The sequence below is a fragment of the Arachis stenosperma genome, chromosome 4 (assembly GCF_014773155.1).
Source record: "Arachis stenosperma cultivar V10309 chromosome 4, arast.V10309.gnm1.PFL2, whole genome shotgun sequence".
Taxonomy (NCBI): domain Eukaryota; kingdom Viridiplantae; phylum Streptophyta; class Magnoliopsida; order Fabales; family Fabaceae; genus Arachis; species Arachis stenosperma.
In genome coordinates this window covers 123,184,602-123,203,973 of record NC_080380.1, presented here as the reverse complement: position 1 = coordinate 123,203,973, position 19,372 = coordinate 123,184,602, and the positions used below count along the sequence as shown (strand labels likewise).

The following is a 19,372-nucleotide window of genomic DNA, read 5'->3' as shown; positions in this document are numbered from 1 at the left end:
AATTACATGAATAAATATTTTTCACTTAATTAATATAAAAAATAATTATTTTTATTTAAGTAAATATTATATTATTAAATATAGGTATAAAATTATTTTTTAACTGTATTAAAGTTAAATAAAAAATATTAAGAAGAATTACAACTGATAGATCATGAATATGAGTTCATCCCTAAAATAAGTAATAATAAAAATAAAAATGGATGGCACCAATAATATTGTATTTGGAATTTGGATCCTCTAAATTTTTAAATTTTGTTTTAGAGAGTAAAATATGATCTTTTACCATTTATTTTATAAATAGAAAAAAAAAACATAAAAAAAAATCATTCAATGATAAAAAATTACACTTTATTTTTTAAAATAAAAATTTAAAATTTAGAAGATGCAAATTTTTAATTATATATTATTAATACTTGGAGTAATCGATCCAATTAATTATCTAAGAACTTCACCTTTTAAAGCTAATAACAACTTCTACAATTAACATACTATTAAAATTAAGTGCTTCCATGAGAACATGATTGAAGTTTAAAAGTGAACTTCTTTATTAAAAGGATACGGGCCTATATCTAAATTTAAAGGAGTAGAGAGTTATAAAAGCCTTTTTGTTTATTAATAGGATTTACCTAAAAAGTATTATAAAAACATTGGTTAAGAAAATTAAAATAAAAAATTTTGAACTTTTAACTCTAGATTTTCGAGCACTCTGCTAGCGAGATACTTGTTTTTTTATTTTTATTTTAAAATTAGAAGTAGGATTCGAACTTGTAATTTTTAAATGATTATAAAAAAATTATATCATTTGAATTATAACTCATTAACACTTGTTAGTATATATATATAACAGTTATACTAAGAAAATAATAATCTAAAATAATTTTATTTAACTTATATTAATATTTATTATATCTAATATTATTCAGTTATTTCAACAGTTATTAAAAAAGATAAAATAAAGTAAATGATAATTAAAAAATATAAAATAATATAATTTTAGACTGTTTTGTATTGATTTTTTTTCTGCAATATTTTTATATTAATAAGGCAAATTCAAATGTGCTAACTTAAAGCATTAGTGACGCTGGAAGTGTTATAAATATAGAGAGTAAGCTGGGGGGTTGTTTTGTCTCTCTGCAGTCTGCACATTACTACCATAATAATCATAATCAATCTTTGCTTTAGTGCATTAATTAATGTGTTATGAGAGGTCAACGAAGTGCTTGTTGTGTATCGGTGGAAGAGCTATTAACACTCCACATGCATTCATCATATAAAATCTCTTATGTCAGTATCAATTATAATTTATAAAAGAATATTTGGCATTTAGACTGGATTAGAATGTAGATGCTTTCAATATGAAAATACTGATTTTTTTACTACTAATTGACAAAGTAGATCCCATCATAAGTAAAATTGTGACATGGGAGTAAAATTTTATATTCACAAAAGAGTTCATTTACTATTTCATAACAATTATATATTAGATGTATACTAAAATTAGTTATCAAAATTAATTATTAAAATATGTAAAATATATATTAGAATATAAAATATATATAAAAAATATATTAAATTATATATATATTTATATATAAATATATAGTGATTGATTTTGGTAATTGATTTTGATATATAAATATTTTTTTTATTTTATAAATAAATACAGGTGTATATTTTAAAAAGGTTGATGTGAAACTAGCTTTTCTTATTATTATGATTATTTTGAACATCTAAATATAAGATGTAAGAGTGGAATCTATTTATATATCAAGGAATAGAATGATGGATATTCTTTTTCTTTCACATTTTAGTTTCATAGGAGAAAGTTACAGCATAATAATACTTCCTGGCTCCTGCACCCGATTCACTAAATTTTCTGATCTGGATAGGGGAGCACAATCAATGAAGGCTTCATTATTTCAGCCCAAAGAACAAGAGAGAAACATCCATTGTCAATTACAATTCATTCATCATAGCAAGTTTAGTTTTGTTCCTCGTTATCTTGAGCTTTATTGCTATGTACTATGTAATTTCTTAATCGTTTATCTTTTATATTTCTTATAAAAATGTAAACTCTCCAAATAAAGCGAAGAATGCAGAGAAATAACCCGTTACAAGTTAAAACCATTCATAACATGCATTTGCAACAGCTGAAGGTGTCAAATAAGCGAGGGAACGAGTTCGACGGGATTGGTTACAAATGGCGAGTCAAAATTAAGAAAACGAGTTGGTTTCTATACTAAATGAGTTAAAAATATGTCAACCTGATGACTTAGTTAGAGTGAACGAATTAAAGAGTCAACTTATTCATATATTTTTATTATAAATTATCTAAAGTCTAAAAAATTGGTTAACAAAAAAAAATTGTATATCAAAAAAGACTTTATATACCAAAAAAAAGTTAGACAAATCAACTCGTGTCTACTATTCGATCTTATTTAATTGACAAATTATACCCCATGCTAAATTGACCCGCTTCTGAACGAATTATGATTTTATTGACTTAACTCGCTGTGTTTACTACCTATCCGAGCCGACTTGCGAGTCACGACTTGTTTTGACGGCTCTAGCAAACCCAAAAACACAGACAAACCCCTCCCAAAATAATAAATAAGAAATAAATAAATAAGCAAAAAATCAGTAGCCTAGTATATTTTGGTGTAAATTTTGGCACAGGGTACCTTTAAAAATTTGTTGGAGCAGCTTATGAAACATCTTCAATAATTATCATTTGAGTACTTGCTTAATAAGAGTCAAGAGATCATTCCAACGTTCAAGCCGAACACATAGAAGAGTGAAAACTACAGATAAGGGGAATTACATTGATCTTCCTTCTAATTTGGTAATATTACACGTAATACTCTCTAATTTTTCTAATAAAGAAGTGATACAATATTTTATAAAATACAAAATTATTCAATATCATAACTTACATCTCAAAAGAGATCAATGTGGACATTTACAAATAAAAAGGTCTAAGTAATATCGTTTATCTTTGAAGGAGGCCTCTATAATTTATCTACGAGAAATGCTAGAAAACCAGTAATTTTTGTGATTTGTAGTTATCAATTAGCTATCATTAGTATTTTTAATAGTGTGAGATTTCATCAAATGGTATGGGATTATTTACTTTTCTTTTGCTGGTTAAACACTGGCCAGGTTTTAATAAAAGTGCTGCCCCTTAAACTTTCTCTTTATCCATACATTTTTTATCTACGATGTTTGAATGACTATCAAACAATGAAAAATCAAATTTAGCTAAGATAATAAAAAAATAGAGTTAAAAAAAAAAAGAGAAATATTTGAGAACCACAAGAAATTATTATTTTTTTGCAATTATTTTTAGCCATTCATCCAAATTCAATCCTTTTAATCTAGTAATCCAATAACATACTTTAACCAATATTTTTAAATATAGATAGCTAATTGATTACCAAAAATAATAAATTCTGATAACCTCTAACATTTCTATAAAAAAAAATAAATTATGCATGCTCAACTATTTTACCTACCAACAAAATAAGAGCATCTGAGCAAAAACACTTTGTTTACTACACTGATTGGCAACTTTGTCATTAAGTCCATACTGCAGAACTGATTTGATATCTAACGAACTCTCTTTATGACTAAGGAGAAAATAAACAAAAAGAAGTTCAACCGTAATTGCTTTAACTAGATATCTTCAATGCAAAGACACACTAACCCCACCATGAATATGTCATAACGTCTATGACTATGATATCTCCACTAGATCCAGATTTCAAGTCATGTATGTATATCAATAAAGGTGAATGAAATAACTTTTACTAACAGAAACCTAAAACAAAAGTTAATCAATTCAGCCATCATATATGTAGCATCTAGATCCTCTCTAGTGATGTTTCATCTTGCAAGGGTTACCATTTACCAAAAATTAAGAATCGCATTTTCTTAAGTTACTGTTAAACAGATAATAAACAAAGATTATTCTCTGTTCAAGGATTACCATTTACCATAGCATAAGCTCGAATGAAATTCCATGTTTTCCACTAACTAATGCCATCAAAAGAATTTTAATTGATCACAAATCATTAGGTTTTAATGTTTTAGCATATATGCCCCGACCAAGTATGAAGGAATTGTATGAATAGCTAAATCGAAAATATGAAACAAACAAGCTAGATAGTACACTACCAAAAATGAGAATTAAGTTACTCTCAGACCTTGATTGAATTTATGAATTGGGTGATTCCGAGATGAATTTCACATCATCAGACACTGGAAAAATGGGTGGAACGTGCATATATCCGAGCTTTCAAATCATATATGAATTCTACAAGAAGTAGAAATTATCATCCAACAATAATATTGAATATCTAGGTACATTGACACAAGCGTGGTACATATCAACAGTTCACCAATTGTGAGTTTGCAAGTTGCAACTTCCTAGAGCCTATGATTAACCCAATATACCATTTTGCACCCAAAGTCTGATCCTTCTCCCCCAATTCCAACCACCAAAGTGCAAATGCCAACCCAGTGCAACCGAATTGCCTAAAACAGAACAGGTCAGGTTAAACCTGATCATGCCATGCAAAGAGAGAAACTCTATATGTTAATTCATTATAAATCAACTTGCATCACTAGAATTTTCATGAAGAATTTTTGAAGTCAAAATGGTCAAAAAAGAAGCAAAGTTTTAGTTGAATACAATAATCATCAATTTGCTAGATATTGCTAGAAGCTAACATATTGGAAGCTTGAAGATTTTTGAAGAACATTCAAGAGAATAATACACCTACAACATTCTACAACATTGAAGAAATTCAAAATCAAATTGAGTTGAAATTGGAAGTCAAGCAAATTAGAAGATTATGGAAACTACATGAATACAAGTTTAAAGAAGATTCATGAAGCCAACTCATAAAATAGTAGTTATTACAAAATTTATTTGTGATTCATAAATTATTATTTTACTAGGAAGCATTGCCTATATAAAGGCACATATGCCTTGTGTATTAAATGTGTGTTCTATAATGAAATGTGTATGTTTTGAAATGTAAAAATTCTCTCCTTTGTTTTATGAGTGTTAGTGAGTTTGAGAGATGAAAAATATCATAGCGTCATTTATATGAGTGAGTGATCCTAGCCAATTTAGTGTAGGTATTTTACTTACACTATATCACTTGGGAAACTTCGGTCTAACCAAGTTAAAACTAAGACATCAAGTTAACAGATTTCTTGTCTAATAAGTAATAAACTCTTCACTTCTTGGAATAATTTTTAGTACTCCTCACACTTGCTACTCGATAATCTCCCTTTGTGAGCCACCCCACATCAACTCCCATTTTTCTAGTTTCTCAACCACATTTGAGTATTCTTCCATCATTCCTCTGCGCCACTCCATGGAACATGCTGCCCAGACCACCCCATACTTCATATTCCTCACGCTTGCTACTCACCCAGTACTTCATATTCCTCTGTTTGGTATTAATGTATTATGACATATATTCCGCACTGAATAATGCTACACATCCAAGTCTTTTTGTTAACTAAGTCCAACCAAGTTAGTTTAACATAACAAAAATTAGTTATGACTAGCATTATTCCAAATCTTTTTGTTTAACTTAATTAGACTTGGTTCATAAAAAGATTTGGATGTGTAACATTACTCATTGGACTGACACAAAGTTGTTGCATTTGGAATCAAATACAAAGTTCTGCAAATTGTTGCTTTTCAAGTATTGGTGAAGAGAATGCTATCTTCTTTTTTTTTTTTGGGTCAGTAAGAGAATGCTATCTTCAATGCTTTCTTATGCAATATGATTTATGGGTTTTGGCATTGTGTGCCTTTTTTTTTTATTTTGGTCTAGATATTCTAGAGCAGTTTGAGCAGGCATTCTTTTTCCTTTTAATGTCTTAAATGTTATATAGAAACCAGAGAAATTTTGACCATCATACTTGGAATTTAGTGAATTTTTGTAATGTATTGTTGACGTGTTGCTGCTAATTTTTATCTAATTTTTTGTTGCTGATGTTATTGAATATTGATGCTAATTTCTATAAACCTGTACTTCCGATATAGTGTTTTTGAATTTGTGCAAAGCTTGGAACACCTCATTTGAAGCCTTTTGTCAATAGTACCCTGTTTGTTCCATAATTCTTGCTTTTTATTGTTGATAAGTTGTGAGTTTCATCTTGACATCATTGATGGCTCGAAGGTAATAGCTTCCTTCTAGATTCTATAGTTATCTAATCTAATCGTTAGGATTTACTCTATTTAACTCTTTCAGTTTGTTCAGCTCTAAAATCTACATAAATTTAATAACACTTCTCTCTTAAAATTCCGAATTAATTATTGATTTCAAGATGATATATATAAATATGATTAACTTACAAAATGATGATGTATGCACTGTTCCTGCCTGGTTAAGTTGCATGCCACTTAAAAAAATGATTTGATTGAGGCCAAACGCATGCATGAACAGTTTGCTTAATGGTTGCAAGCATAGTTGAAAAAAACCGGACTGACCAGGGAGATCAGACCGAAAAACCGGTGACCTTGGCTGATTCGGGTTGAGAATTGGACTGCACAAAGAACAAAATCGATGAGAAGTTGAGAACAGATTGGACTCGGCGGATTTTGTAAAAATCGGTGAACCAACAGATTTGAAAACTCGAACCGGTTCGTTTTTTTTTTTTTTTTTTTAAATTCTCCACCCTAAACAATGTCGTTTGACGTTTTCTTTAAAAAAAATCCTAGTTGAACGAAGTCCCACCGCGACCGCACCCTAGCTCTCTCACTCACTCACACTCTCTACTAGTCTCTAAACGGCACACCATAGACAAAGAGATAGAGCTAGGAGTTCACCGCCACCGCATGCTCGATGCCGTCATTGCTCTTCTCGCGGGATCTTCCATGTCGTGTGCTCGCGTCTGGCCTCTCTCCTGAGGTCGGTCGGCTGCTCGCGCCTTCTCGCCTCCACGTATGCTCGAGCGGTGTTTCCTGCTCGTGTCGTCACTGCGCCTCCCTCGCCTCTCTCCCTCCTTGCGTCTGTACTCGAACTTTATCGTCTCTCGTGTGCTCGTCGCCGGCGATCTTGGTCCTTATCCCTCATGTTCTGCTAGTTCTTCCTGTTGTAAACATAAGGAGGAGGACTACCGCAATGCCGCTAGCTTATCCGCGTCACATTCTTGCTCCTTCTCTTTCATGCTCTACTCGTTGAAAGACCACCGAAGGTAACTTAAATTTTCTTACTTATTTTTTTCGGTTTTAATTTGTTGTTTATAAAAAATGTGATTTGGCTAATTTAGTTTTTAATGTGTTTAAAATGTTTTAGTTAAAAACAATTAGTTAATTTTATGAGTTTGTGAAATCTGATCTCTTATGTATGTATGTAATGTAAATATGTAATTGACTAATTGTTTTGTTATGAATGTATGATGAGACTTGAATTTGTCCATTTTGTTTTAGTTTTTCATGATATCTTTCGATACTTACTTAAACGGATTAGTAAGCTAACTATTAGACCAACTTAACTTGATTGAATTTGTCAATTTGATGAAAGGTAGACTTGAATTTATTGAATAAAAAGTTTACTAATTACTAATTTAGTTATCTTGCTGGTATCTGATTTTGTATTGGTTTGCTAATTTTGAATTTAGAAAGAAAATGTTTGGAGATTGTTATTTAGTTATTTAGTTTTATTTTGTAGTTATGATATTAAGATTCTGCTAATAAATTTTGTTGTTACAATGTAATTGTTAATTGTCTAATTAGAATTGATTGTTAATTGCCTAATTGATTGTCACTGTGATAGGGTGATTAGAATTACATCATAGGCTCTATTAGAGTTGATTGTTAATTGCTAATAGACTATTAGAATTGATTGTTAATTGCCTAATTGATTAATTGTCAATTGTTAATAGGCTTTGTTATTGTAGTGTGATTGTTAATTGTTTAAGTGGAATTGATTGCTAATTGCCTAATTAATTAATTGTCAATTGTTAATAGGCTTTTGTAGTGTAATTGTTAACAGTTATGTTATACATGATTTATAAGTCCTATAAGTTGGACCAAATTCAACAAAAATTACTCTCACCCAACTCAAGTGTGTTAAACACACGCATTACTCAACCGGTTTTCTAAAGCCCGCTATGTACTATTATGAACGATCATTCTTTTTCTTCCTCAATCAAAACCGCAACAGTCGAGATTCAAGGCACATTCGAAAACTCTAAAGAAACTTTCAAACTCCTCGTCAACAGTCGACAAAATCAACAAGCAAACATTAAAATCTCCATAAAAAAGCACACAAAAAAAAGAAATATTATTTAAGGTACTGTTTCACTAATCTTCTAGGTTTTTCAGATTTCTCTTTCTAATTTTAAAAATGAAGCATTATATTGTCGTACTTCTCTTTTATTAAGTAGATTCATTATATGTTCTTGGTTTAAATTAGATATTAAGGTTTTGGTGAAATTGTTCAAGTCAGTTATACTATTTTACGTACTTTTAGTGAATGGTTTAACGTGGTTTTTCATCTATTTTTGTACATGTTTACATTTTTGGAAGTGAGTTTGTATACATATAAATTTTGTACTGTATTTCAAGTGAACTCATATTTGGGTGTATATAGCCAATTTTTTTGTGTATATCATCGAATTCGAATGTGACTGGTGCTTCTAGTAAAATTTTAAACTTAAATATCGTTTTGAACTCATAATGTTATGTAATTCAAAAACAATACAGGTGTGTGTCTACTATATATATCAAAAGTATTCGAGTGTAACTGTTGCTGTTGTACTTGTGCTTGAGCTTGTAGTGTCATTGTATGCATGTTTAGTTGATTTGAATATCATTTTGAACTCATATAATGTCGTGTAATCGAAAAATAATAAATGTGTATAGGACTGGATTTGTGTGTGTGGGGCTGGTATTTGGGTGTATCTGGTAGTTATTTGGGTGTATATGGCTGCTATTGGGTGTATATGACTGTTATTTGGCTGGTATTTTTATCTATTGACAATATTTTTTATTCCTTACAGTAAAAATGACAAGAGTTAAGGTGAAAAAAAAATACAATGTAAGCACATATATATATCTTAGAATAAGTCAATTTTTCATATTATAAATATAGGTTATTTAAATAATTCTTATTTTGCTTTGTTTGCAGCAAACCAAGGATTTGAGATGTTCTACGCGACTATTAATGAAAAGTTTGAAAAAATGAGTGAGGCAAATAAGGCCATCGTTTGCGAATTAGGATTTGGTGGTCTCATGCACATCCGGCCGATGAATGTGCCACACAAACTCTTGAAGGAGTTGGTTAATTCCTTTAATTTGGACAAAAATAAATTAGACACAAGGCACGGTTCGTTGAAAATTAAACCCAAAAAAATAGGAGCTACCCTTGGTCTCAATGCATCAGATAACTGATTATAGAAAATCTTTATACTTGTATTTTGTAATATCTTAGTCTGATCTCATGTAATCAAGAAACAAATTTAGTTGTATATGATTGGTATTTGGGTGTATTTCAAGTGATTTGCAGTGTAATTTATTTTCTTTTTAACAGGAGACCTATTTTCCGATAAAGTAAGTTTTAAGAAACTTTCTGAGGAGAACAAATATAGATTTCTAGAAAGTTCTAAGGGAAAACATTAAAGAATCTGACCGATCAAATGATGAATATCGGTGTTGATAACGATCAAGATTGCCTAATGTTTAAGAGGACTTTCATCCTCTATATTCAAATGGCGTTTTTGTTGCTAACTACGATAAACAAAGTATCTCCTGTTCACCTGGCTCCAACTTTTCGAATAGACAACATAACGAAGTGCAATTGGGGCAGCCATGTTCTCAATTTTATCGTCAAAGGCATAACCAATTACCGTTTGAGAAAGAAAAAATCGATTGATGGCTGCCTCTATGCCTTAATGATAGTTGGTGCATGAAATTGTGATCATCAATGGCGCCATCAACATGGTACGCTCAATTGCAATCTCAACTCTTTATCACAACTTCGCACAACTAACCAGCAAGTGCACTGGGTCGTCCAAGTAATAAACCTTACGCGAGTAAGGGTCGATCCCACGGAGATTGTTGGTATGAAGCAAGCTATGGTCATCTTGTAAATCTTAGTCAGGCAGATTCAAATGGTTATGAATGATATATGAATAAAGCATAAAGATAGAGATACTTATGTAATTCATTGGTGAGAATTTCAGATAAGCAAATGGAGATGCTTTGTCCCTTCCGTCTCTCTGCTTTCCTACTGTCTTCATCCAATCCTTCTTACTCCTTTCCATGGCAAGCTGTATGTTGGGCATCACCGTTGTCAGTGGCTACAGTCCCGTCCTCTCAGTGAAAATGTTCAACACACCCTGTCACGGCACGGCTAATCATCTGTCGGTTCTCAATCAGGTTGGAATAGAATCCATTGATTCTTTTGCGTCTGTCACTAACGCCCAGCCTTCAGGAGTTTGAAGCTCGTCACAGTCATTCAATCATTGAATCCTACTCAGAATACCACAGACAAGGTTTAGACCTTCCGGATTCTCTTGAATGCCGCCATCAATTCTAGCTTATACCACGAAGATTCTGATTAAGGAATCCAAGAGATATCCACTCAATCTAAGATAGAACGGAGGTGGTTGTCAGGCACACGTTCATAGGTGAGAATGATGATGAGTGTCACGGATCATCACATTCATCATGTTGAGGAACAAGTGATATCTTAGAACAAGAACAAGCTGAATTGAATAGAAGAACAATAGTAATTGCATTAATACTCGAGGTACAGCAGAGCTCCACACCTTAATCTATGGTGTGTAGAAACTCCACCGTTGAAAACACATAAGAACAAGGTCTAGGCATGGCCGTGAGGCCAGCCCCATGATCTAAGATAGCATAAAACTACTCAAAGATAGCTACCCAGATGAAAATACAATAGTAAAAGGTCCTATTTGTAGAGAACTAGTAGCCTAGGGTTTACAGAAATGAGTAAATGACATAAAAATCCACTTCCGGGCTCACTTGGTGTGTGCTTGGGCTGAGCATTGAAGCATTTTCGTGTAGAGACTTCTCTTGGAGTTAAACGCCAGCTTTTGTGCCAGTTTGGGTGTTTAACTCCCATTATTGTGCCAGTTCCGGCGTTTAACGCCGGGCAGTTTTGAGCTGATTTGGAACACCAGTTTGGGCCATCAAATCTCAAGCAAAGTATGGACTATTATACATTACTGGAAAGCCCAGGATGTCTACTTTCCAACGCCGTTGAAAGCGCGCCAATTGGGCTTCTGTAGCTCCAGAAAATTCACTTCGAGTGCAGGGACGTCAGAATCCAACAGCATCTGCAGTCCTTTTCAGTCTCTGAATCAGATTTTTGCTCAGGTCCCTCAATTTCAGCCAGAAAATACCTGAAATCACAGAAAAACACACAAACTCATAGTAAAGTCCAGAAAAGTGAATTTTAACTAAAAACTAATAAAAATATAATAAAAACTAACTAAAACATACTAAAAACATACTAAAAAAATGCCAAAAAGCGTATACATTATCCACTCATCACAACACCAAACTTAAATTGTTGCTTGTCCCCAAGCAACTGAAAATCAAATAAGATAAGGAGAAGAGAATATGCAATGAATTCCAAAAACATCTATGAAGATCAGTATTAATTAGATGAGCGGGGCTTTTAGCTTTTTGCCTCTGAACAGTTTTGGCATCTCACTCTATCCTTTGAAATTCAGAATGATTGGCTTCTATAGGAACTCAGAATCCAGATAATGTTATTGATTCTCCTAGTTAAGTATGATGATTCTGGAACACAGCCACTTTATGAGTCTTGGCCGTGGCCCAAAGCACTCTGTCTTCCAGTATTACCACCGGATACATACATGCCACAGACACATAATTGGGTGAACCTTTTCAAATTGTGACTCAGCTTTGCTGGAGTCCCCAATTAGAGGTGTCCAGGGTTCTTAAGAACACTCTTTTTGCCTTGGATCACAATTTTATTTTTTTTCTCTTTTTTTTTTTCGTTTTTCTCCTTTTTTTTTCCTTTTTTTTTCGTTTTTCTCCCTTTTTTTTGTATTCACTGCTTTTTCTTGCTTCAAGAATCATTTTTATGATTTTTCAGATCCTCAGTAACATGTCTCCTTTTTCATCATTCTTTCTAGAGCCAACATTCATGAACCACAAATTCAAAAGACATATGCACTGTTCAAGCATACATTCAGAAAATAAAAGTATTGCCACCACATCAAAATAATTAATCTGTTATAAAATTTAAAATTCATGCAATTATTCTCTTTTTCAATTAAGAACATTTTTCATTCAAGAAAGGTGATGGATTCATAGGACATTCATAACTTTAAGGCATAGACACTAAGACACTAATGATCATGTAATAAGACACAAATATGGATAAACATAAGCATAAAATTCGAAAAACAAGAAAATAAAGAACAAGGAAATTAAAGAACGGGTCCACCTTAGTGATGGCGGCTTGTTCTTCCTCTTGAAGATCTTATGGAGTGCTTAAGCTCCTCAATGTCTCTTCCTTGCCTTTATTGCTCCTCTCTCATGATTCTTTGATCTTCTCTAATTTCATGGAGGAGGATGGAATGTTCTTGGTGCTCCACCCTTAGTTGTCCCATGTTGGAACTCAATTCTCCTAGGGAGGTGTTGATTTGCTCCCAATAGTTTTGTGGAGGAAAGTGCATCCCTTGAGGCATCTCAGGGATTTCATGATGAGTGGGATCCCTTGTTTGCTCCATCCTTTTCTTAGTGATGGGCTTGTCCTCATCAATGGGGATGTCTCCCTCTATGTCAACTCCAACTGAATAACAGAGGTGACAAATGAGATGAGGAAAGGCTAACCTTGCCAAGGTAGAGGACTTGTCCGCTACCTTATAAATTTCTTGGGCTATAACCTCATGAACTTCTACTTCCTCTCCAATCATGATGCTATGAATCATGATGGCCCGGTCTATAGTAACTTCGGACCGGTTGCTAGTGGGAATGATTCAGCGTTGGATAAACTCCAACCATCCCCTAGCCACGGGCTTGAGGTCATGCCTTCTCAGTTGAACTGACTTCCCTCTTGAATCTCTCTTCCATTGGGCGCCCTCTTCACAGATGTCTGTGAGGACTTGGTCCAACCTTTGATCAAAGTTGACCCTTCTAGTGTAAGGGTGTTCATCTCCTTGCATCATGGGCAAGTTGAATGCCAACCTTACATTTTCTGGACTAAAATCTAAGCATTTTCCCCGAACCATTGTAAGCCAATTCTTTGAGTCCGGGTTCACACTTTGATCATGGTTCTTGGTGATCCATGCATTAGCATAGAACTCTTGAACCATTAAGATTCCGACTTGTTGAATAGGGTTGGTAAGAACTTCACAACCTCTTCTTCGGATCTCATGTCGGATCTCCGGGTATTCACTCTTTTTGAGTTTGAAAGGGACCTCAGGGATCACCTTCTTCAAGGCCACAACTTCATAGAAGTGGTCTTGATGCACCCTTGAGATGAATCTCTCCATCTCCCATGACTTGGAGGTGAAAGCTTTTGCCTTTCCTTTCCTCTTTCTAGAGGTTTCTCCGGCCTTGGATGCCATAAATGTTTATGGAAAAACAAAAAGCAATGCTTTTACCACACCAAACTTAAAAGGTTTGCTCATCCTCGAGCAAAAGAAGAAAGAAGAGAGTAGAAGAAGAAGAAATAGAGGAGATGGGGATGACTTTGTGGTTCGGCCAAAGGGGGAGAAGTAGTGTTTAGGGTGTGTGAAAATGAAGGAGTGAAGATGGGTTTATATAGGGGTGGAGGGAGGGGTAGGGTTCGGCTAATGGGAGGGTGGGTTTGGGAGGGAAAGTGGTTTGAATTTGAATGGTGAGGTAGGTGGGGTTTTATGAAGGATGGATGTGAGTGGTGAAGAGAAAGATGGGATTTGATAGGTGAAGGGTTTTTGGGGAAGAGGTGTTGAGGTGATTGGTGAATGGGTGAAGAAGAGAGAGAGTGGTGGGGTAGGTGGGGATCCTGTGGGGTCCACAGATCCTGAGGTGTCAAGGAAAAGTCATCCCTGCACCAAGTGGCGAGCAAAAATGCTCTCTATGCTAATTCTGGCGTTAAACGCCGGGCTGGTGCCCATTTCTAGCGTTTAACGCCAACTTCTTGCCTTTTCCTGGCGTTTAACGCCAGTCTGGTGCCCCTTTCTGGCGTTAAACGCCCAGAATGGTGCCAGACTGGGCGTTAAATGCCCATTTGCTACCCTTACTGGCGTTTAAACGCCAGCAAGGTCTTCCTCCAGGGTGTGCTATTTTTCTTTCTGTTTTTCATTCTATTTTTGCTTTTTCAATTGATTTTGTGACTTCTCATGATCATCAACCTACAGAAAACATAAAATAACAAAGGAAAATAGATAAAATATAACATTGGGTTGCCTCCCAACAAGCGCTTCTTTAATGTCAGTAGCTTGACAGTGGGCTCTCATGGAGCCTCAGAGATGCTCAGAGCCATGTTGGAACCTCCCAACACTAAACTTAGAGTTTGAATGTGGGGGTTCAACACCAAACTTAGAATTTGGTTGTGGCCTCCCAACACCAAACTTAGAGTTTGACTGTGGGGACTTTGTTTGACTCTGTTTTGAGAGAAGCGCTTCATGCTTCCTCTCCATGGTAACAGAGGGATATCCTTGAGCCTTAAACAAAAAGGATTCTTCATTCACTTGAATGATCAATTCTCCTCTGTCAACATCAATCACAGCCTTTGCTGTGGCTAGGAAGGGTCTGCCAAGGATGATGGATTCATCCATGCACTTCCCAGTCTCTAGGACTATGAAATCAGCAGGAATGTAATGGTCTTCAATCTTTACCAGAATATCCTCTACAAGTCCATAAGCTTGTTTTCTTGAATTGTCTACCATCTCTAGTGAGATTCTTGCAGCTTGTACCTCAAAGATCCCTAGCTTCTCCATTACAGAGAGAGGCATGAGGTTTATACTTGATCCTAGGTCACACAGAGCCTTCTTAAAGGTCATGATGCCTATGGTACAAGGTATTGAGAACTTCCCAGAATCTTGTCTCTTTTGAGGTAATTTCTGCCTAGACAAGTCATCCAGTTCTTTGGTGAGCGAAGGAGGTTCGTTCTCCCAAGTCTCATTACCAAATAACTTGTCATTTAGCTTCATGATTGCTCCAAGGTATTTAGCAACTTGCTCTTCAGTGACATACTCATCCTCTTCAGAGGAAGAATACTCATCAGAGCTCATGAATGGCAGAAGTAAATCTAATGGAATCTCTATGGTCTCAGTGTGAGCCTCAGATTCCCATGGTTCCTCATTGGGAAACTCATTGGAGGCCAGTGGACGTCCAATGAGGTCTTCCTCAGTGGCGTTCACTGCCTCTTCCTCCTCTCCTAGTTCGGCCATGTGGATCATGTTAATGGCCTTGCATTCTCCTTTTGGATTCTCTTCTGTATTGCTTGAAAGAGTACTAGGAGGAAGTTCAGTAATTTTCTTGCTCAGCTGTCCCACTTGTGCCTCCAAGTTTCTGATGGAGGACCTTGTTTCAGTCATGAAACTTTGAGTGGTTTTGATTAGATCAGAGACCATGGTTGCTAAGTCAGAGTGGTTCTGCTTAGAATTCTCTGTCTGTTGCTGAGAAGATGATGGAAAAGGCTTGCCATTGCTAAACCTGTTCCTTCCACCATTATTGTTGTTGAAACCTTGTTGAGGTCTCTGTTGATCCTTCCATGAGAGATTTGGATGATTTATCCATGAAGAATTATAGGTGTTTCCATAGGGTTCTCCCATGTAATTCACCTCTTCCATTGAAGGGTTCTCAGGATCATAAGCTTCTTCTTCAGATGAAGCGTCCTTAGTACTGCCTGGTGCAGCTTGCATTCTAGACAGACTTTGAGAAATCAAATTGACTTGCTGAGTCAATGTTTTGTTCTGAGCCAATATGGCATTCAGAGTATCAATCTCAAGAACTCCTTTCTTCTGATTTGTCCCATTGTTCACAGGATTCCTTTCAGAAGTGTACATGAATTGGTTATTTGCAACCATTTCAATTAGTTCTTGAGCTTCTGTAGGCGTCTTCTTCAGATGAAGAGATCCTCCAGCAGAGCTATCCAAAGACATCTTGGACAGTTCAGACAGACCATCATAGAAGATACCTATGATGCTCCATTCAGAAAGCATGTCAGAAGGACACTTTCTGATCAATTGTTTGTATCTTTCCCAAGCTTCATAGAGGGATTCACCTTCCTTCTGTCTGAAGGTTTGGACTTCCACTCTAAGCTTACTCAATTTTTGAGGTGGAAAGAACTTTGCCAAGAAGGCATTGACTAGCTTTTCCCAAGAGTCCAAGCTTTCTTTAGGTTGTGAATCCAACCATATCCTAGCTCTGTCTCTTACAGCAAAAGGGAATAGCATAAGTCTGTAGACCTCAGGGTCAACCCCATTGGTCTTGACAGTGTCACAGATTTGCAAGAATTCAGCTAAAAACTGATGAGGATCTTCCAATGGAAGTCCATGGAACTTGCAATTCTGTTGCATTAGAGAAACTAATTGAGGCTTAAGCTCAAAGTTGTTTGCTCCAATGACAGGGATAGAGATGCTTCTCCCATAGAAGTCGGGAGTAGGTGCAGTAAAGTCACCAAGCACCTTCCTTGCATTGTTGGCATTGTTGTTGTTTTTGGCTGCCATGTCTTCTTCTTTGAAGATTTCTGTTAGATCCTCTATAGAGAGTTGTGCCTTAGCTTCTCTTAGCTTTCGCTTCAAGGTCCTTTCAGGTTCAGGGTCAGCCTCAACAAAAATGCTTTTGTCTTTGCTCCTGCTCATATGAAAGAGAAGAGAACAAGAAAGTATGGAATCCTCTATGTCACAGTATAGAGACTCCTTGAGGTGTCAGAGGAAAAGAAAAATAAAAGGAAGAAGTAGAAGAATTCGAACTTATCAAGAAATATGGAGTTCGAATTGTGCATTAAGGAGGAGTGTTAGTCCATAAATAGAAGGATGTGAGAAGATGGGAAGAAATTTTCGAAAATTAAGTAAGAGTTTTTAAAAACATTTTGAAAAAATACTAATTGATTTTCAAAAACTAAGAGTGGGAAAGAAATAAAGTGATTTTGAAAAAGATTTGAAATTAGAAATCAAAAAGATATGATTGAAAAATTAATTTTGAAAAAGATGTGATTAAAAAGATATGATTGAAAAGTTATGGTTTTAAAAAGATGTGATTGAAAAGATATGATTTGAAAAACAATTTAAAAAGATTTGATTTTAAAAATAAATGACTTGGCTAACAAGAAAAGATATGATTCAAACATTAAACCTTTCTCAACAGAAAAGGCAACATACTTGAATTGTTGAATTAAATCATTAATTGTTAGCAAGTATTTTTGAAAATAGAAAGAAATTGATTTTGAAAAAGATTTGATTGAAAAGATATGATTTGAAAAAGATTTGATTTTGAAAACTTGAAAAAAAATTTGAATTAAAAACAGAATCTTCTCTCTTATGCCATCCTGGCGTTAAACGCCTAGAATGGTGCACATTGTGGCGTTTAACGCCCAAAGCACTACCCTTTTGGGCGTTAAACGCCCAGCCAGGCACCCTGGTTGGCGTTTAAACGCCAGTTTGCCTTCTTCACTGGGCGTTTTGAACGCCCAGCTTTTTCTGTGTAATTCCTCTGAGGTATGTTCTGAATCTTCAATTCTCTGTATTATTGACTTGAAAAGACACAAATTAAAAATATTTTTGGATTTTTAATAATGAGGAATAATCAAAATGCAACTAAAATCAAATAACAATGCATGCAAGACACCAAACTTAGAAGTTTGTATACCACTGACACTAACAAAATGAGAATGCATATAACAAAACACTCAAGTCAAGAGAATTCAAAGATCAGAGCAAGGAAATAATCAAGAACATCTTGAAGATCACTTAAGACACATGAATGAATGCAAGAAGAACAGAAACATGCAATTGACACTAAACTTAAAATGAGACACTAGACTCAAACAAGAAACATGAGAATATTTTTGGTTTTTAGGATTTTGTAATTTTTTGGATTTTTTCGAAAATTAAGTGGGAAAGAAAATAAAGGTATCAAAATTCTTAATGAGAATTCCAGGAATCATGCAATGTTAGTCTAAAGTTTCAGTCTAAAGAAATTAGACATGGCTAGCCAAGCTTCAGCAGGACATTACATTCAAGAGCTAAATTGATGAGAATCAATCAGCTTTGGTGATGATAAGAACATCACCTTGAAACACTAGAATTCATTCTTAAGAACTCTGAAAAATACCTAATCTAAGCAACAAGATGAACCGTCAGTTGTCCGAACTCAAACAATCCCCGGCAACGGCGCCAAAAACTTGGTGCACGAAATTGTGATCATCAATGGCGCCTTCAACATGGTACGCTCAATTGCAATCTCAACTCTTTATCACAACTTCGCACAACTAACCAGCAAGTGCACTGGGTCGTCCAAGTAATAAACCTTACGCGAGTAAGGGTCGATCCCACGGAGATTGTTGGTATGAAGCAAGCTATGGTCATCTTGTAAATCTTAGTCAGGCAGATTCAAATGGTTATGAATGATATATGAATAAAGCATAAAGATAGAGATACTTATGTAATTCATTGGTGAGAATTTCAGATAAGCAAATGGAGATGCTTTGTCCCTTCCGTCTCTCTGCTTTCCTACTGTCTTCATCCAATCCTTCTTACTCCTTTCCATGGCAAGCTGTATGTTGGGCATCACCGTTGTCAGTGGCTACAGTCCCGTCCTCTCAGTGAAAATGTTCAACGCACCCTATCACGGCATGGCTAATCATCTGTCGGTTCTCAATCAGGTTGGAATAGAATCCATTGATTCTTTTGCGTCTGTCACTAACGCCCAGCCTTCAGGAGTTTGAAGCTCGTCACAGTCATTCAATCATTGAATCCTACTCAAAATACCACAGACAAGGTTTAGACCTTCCGGATTCTCTTGAATGCCGCCATCAATTCTATCTTATACCACGAAGATTCTGATTAAGGAATCCAAGAGATATCCACTCAATCTAAGGTAGAACGGAAGTGGTTGTCAGGCACACGTTCATAGGTGAGAATGATGATGAGTGTCACGGATCATCACATTCATCAAGTTGAGAAACAAGTGATATCTTAGAACAAGAACAAGCTGAATTGAATAGAAGAACAATAGTAATTGCATTAATACTCGAGGTACAGCAAAGCTCCACACCTTAATCTATGGTGTGTAGAAACTCCACCATTGAAAACACATAAGAACAAGGTCTAGGCATGGCCGTGAGGCCAGCCCCATGATCTAAGATAGCATAAAACTACTCAAAGATAGCTACCCAGATGAAAATAC

At 35.0% G+C, this 19,372-nt stretch overlaps 1 long non-coding RNA gene and 1 other non-coding gene across 2 annotated transcripts; both read left to right on the top strand.

The window, feature by feature from the left end:
* The first annotated feature begins 6,444 nt into the window (after positions 1-6,444).
* Positions 6,445-9,511, top strand: LOC130977026 (uncharacterized). Its single transcript, XR_009084810.1, has 4 exons — positions 6,445-6,667; positions 6,746-7,221; positions 9,031-9,068; positions 9,159-9,511. It is a non-coding gene; the product is annotated as an uncharacterized LOC130977026 (long non-coding RNA).
* Positions 9,512-16,179: 6,668 nt separating this feature from the next.
* Positions 16,180-16,287, top strand: LOC130977818 (small nucleolar RNA R71). The gene has a single exon (XR_009085493.1). It is a non-coding gene; the product is annotated as a small nucleolar RNA R71 (small nucleolar RNA).
* Positions 16,288-19,372: the final 3,085 nt, after the last annotated feature.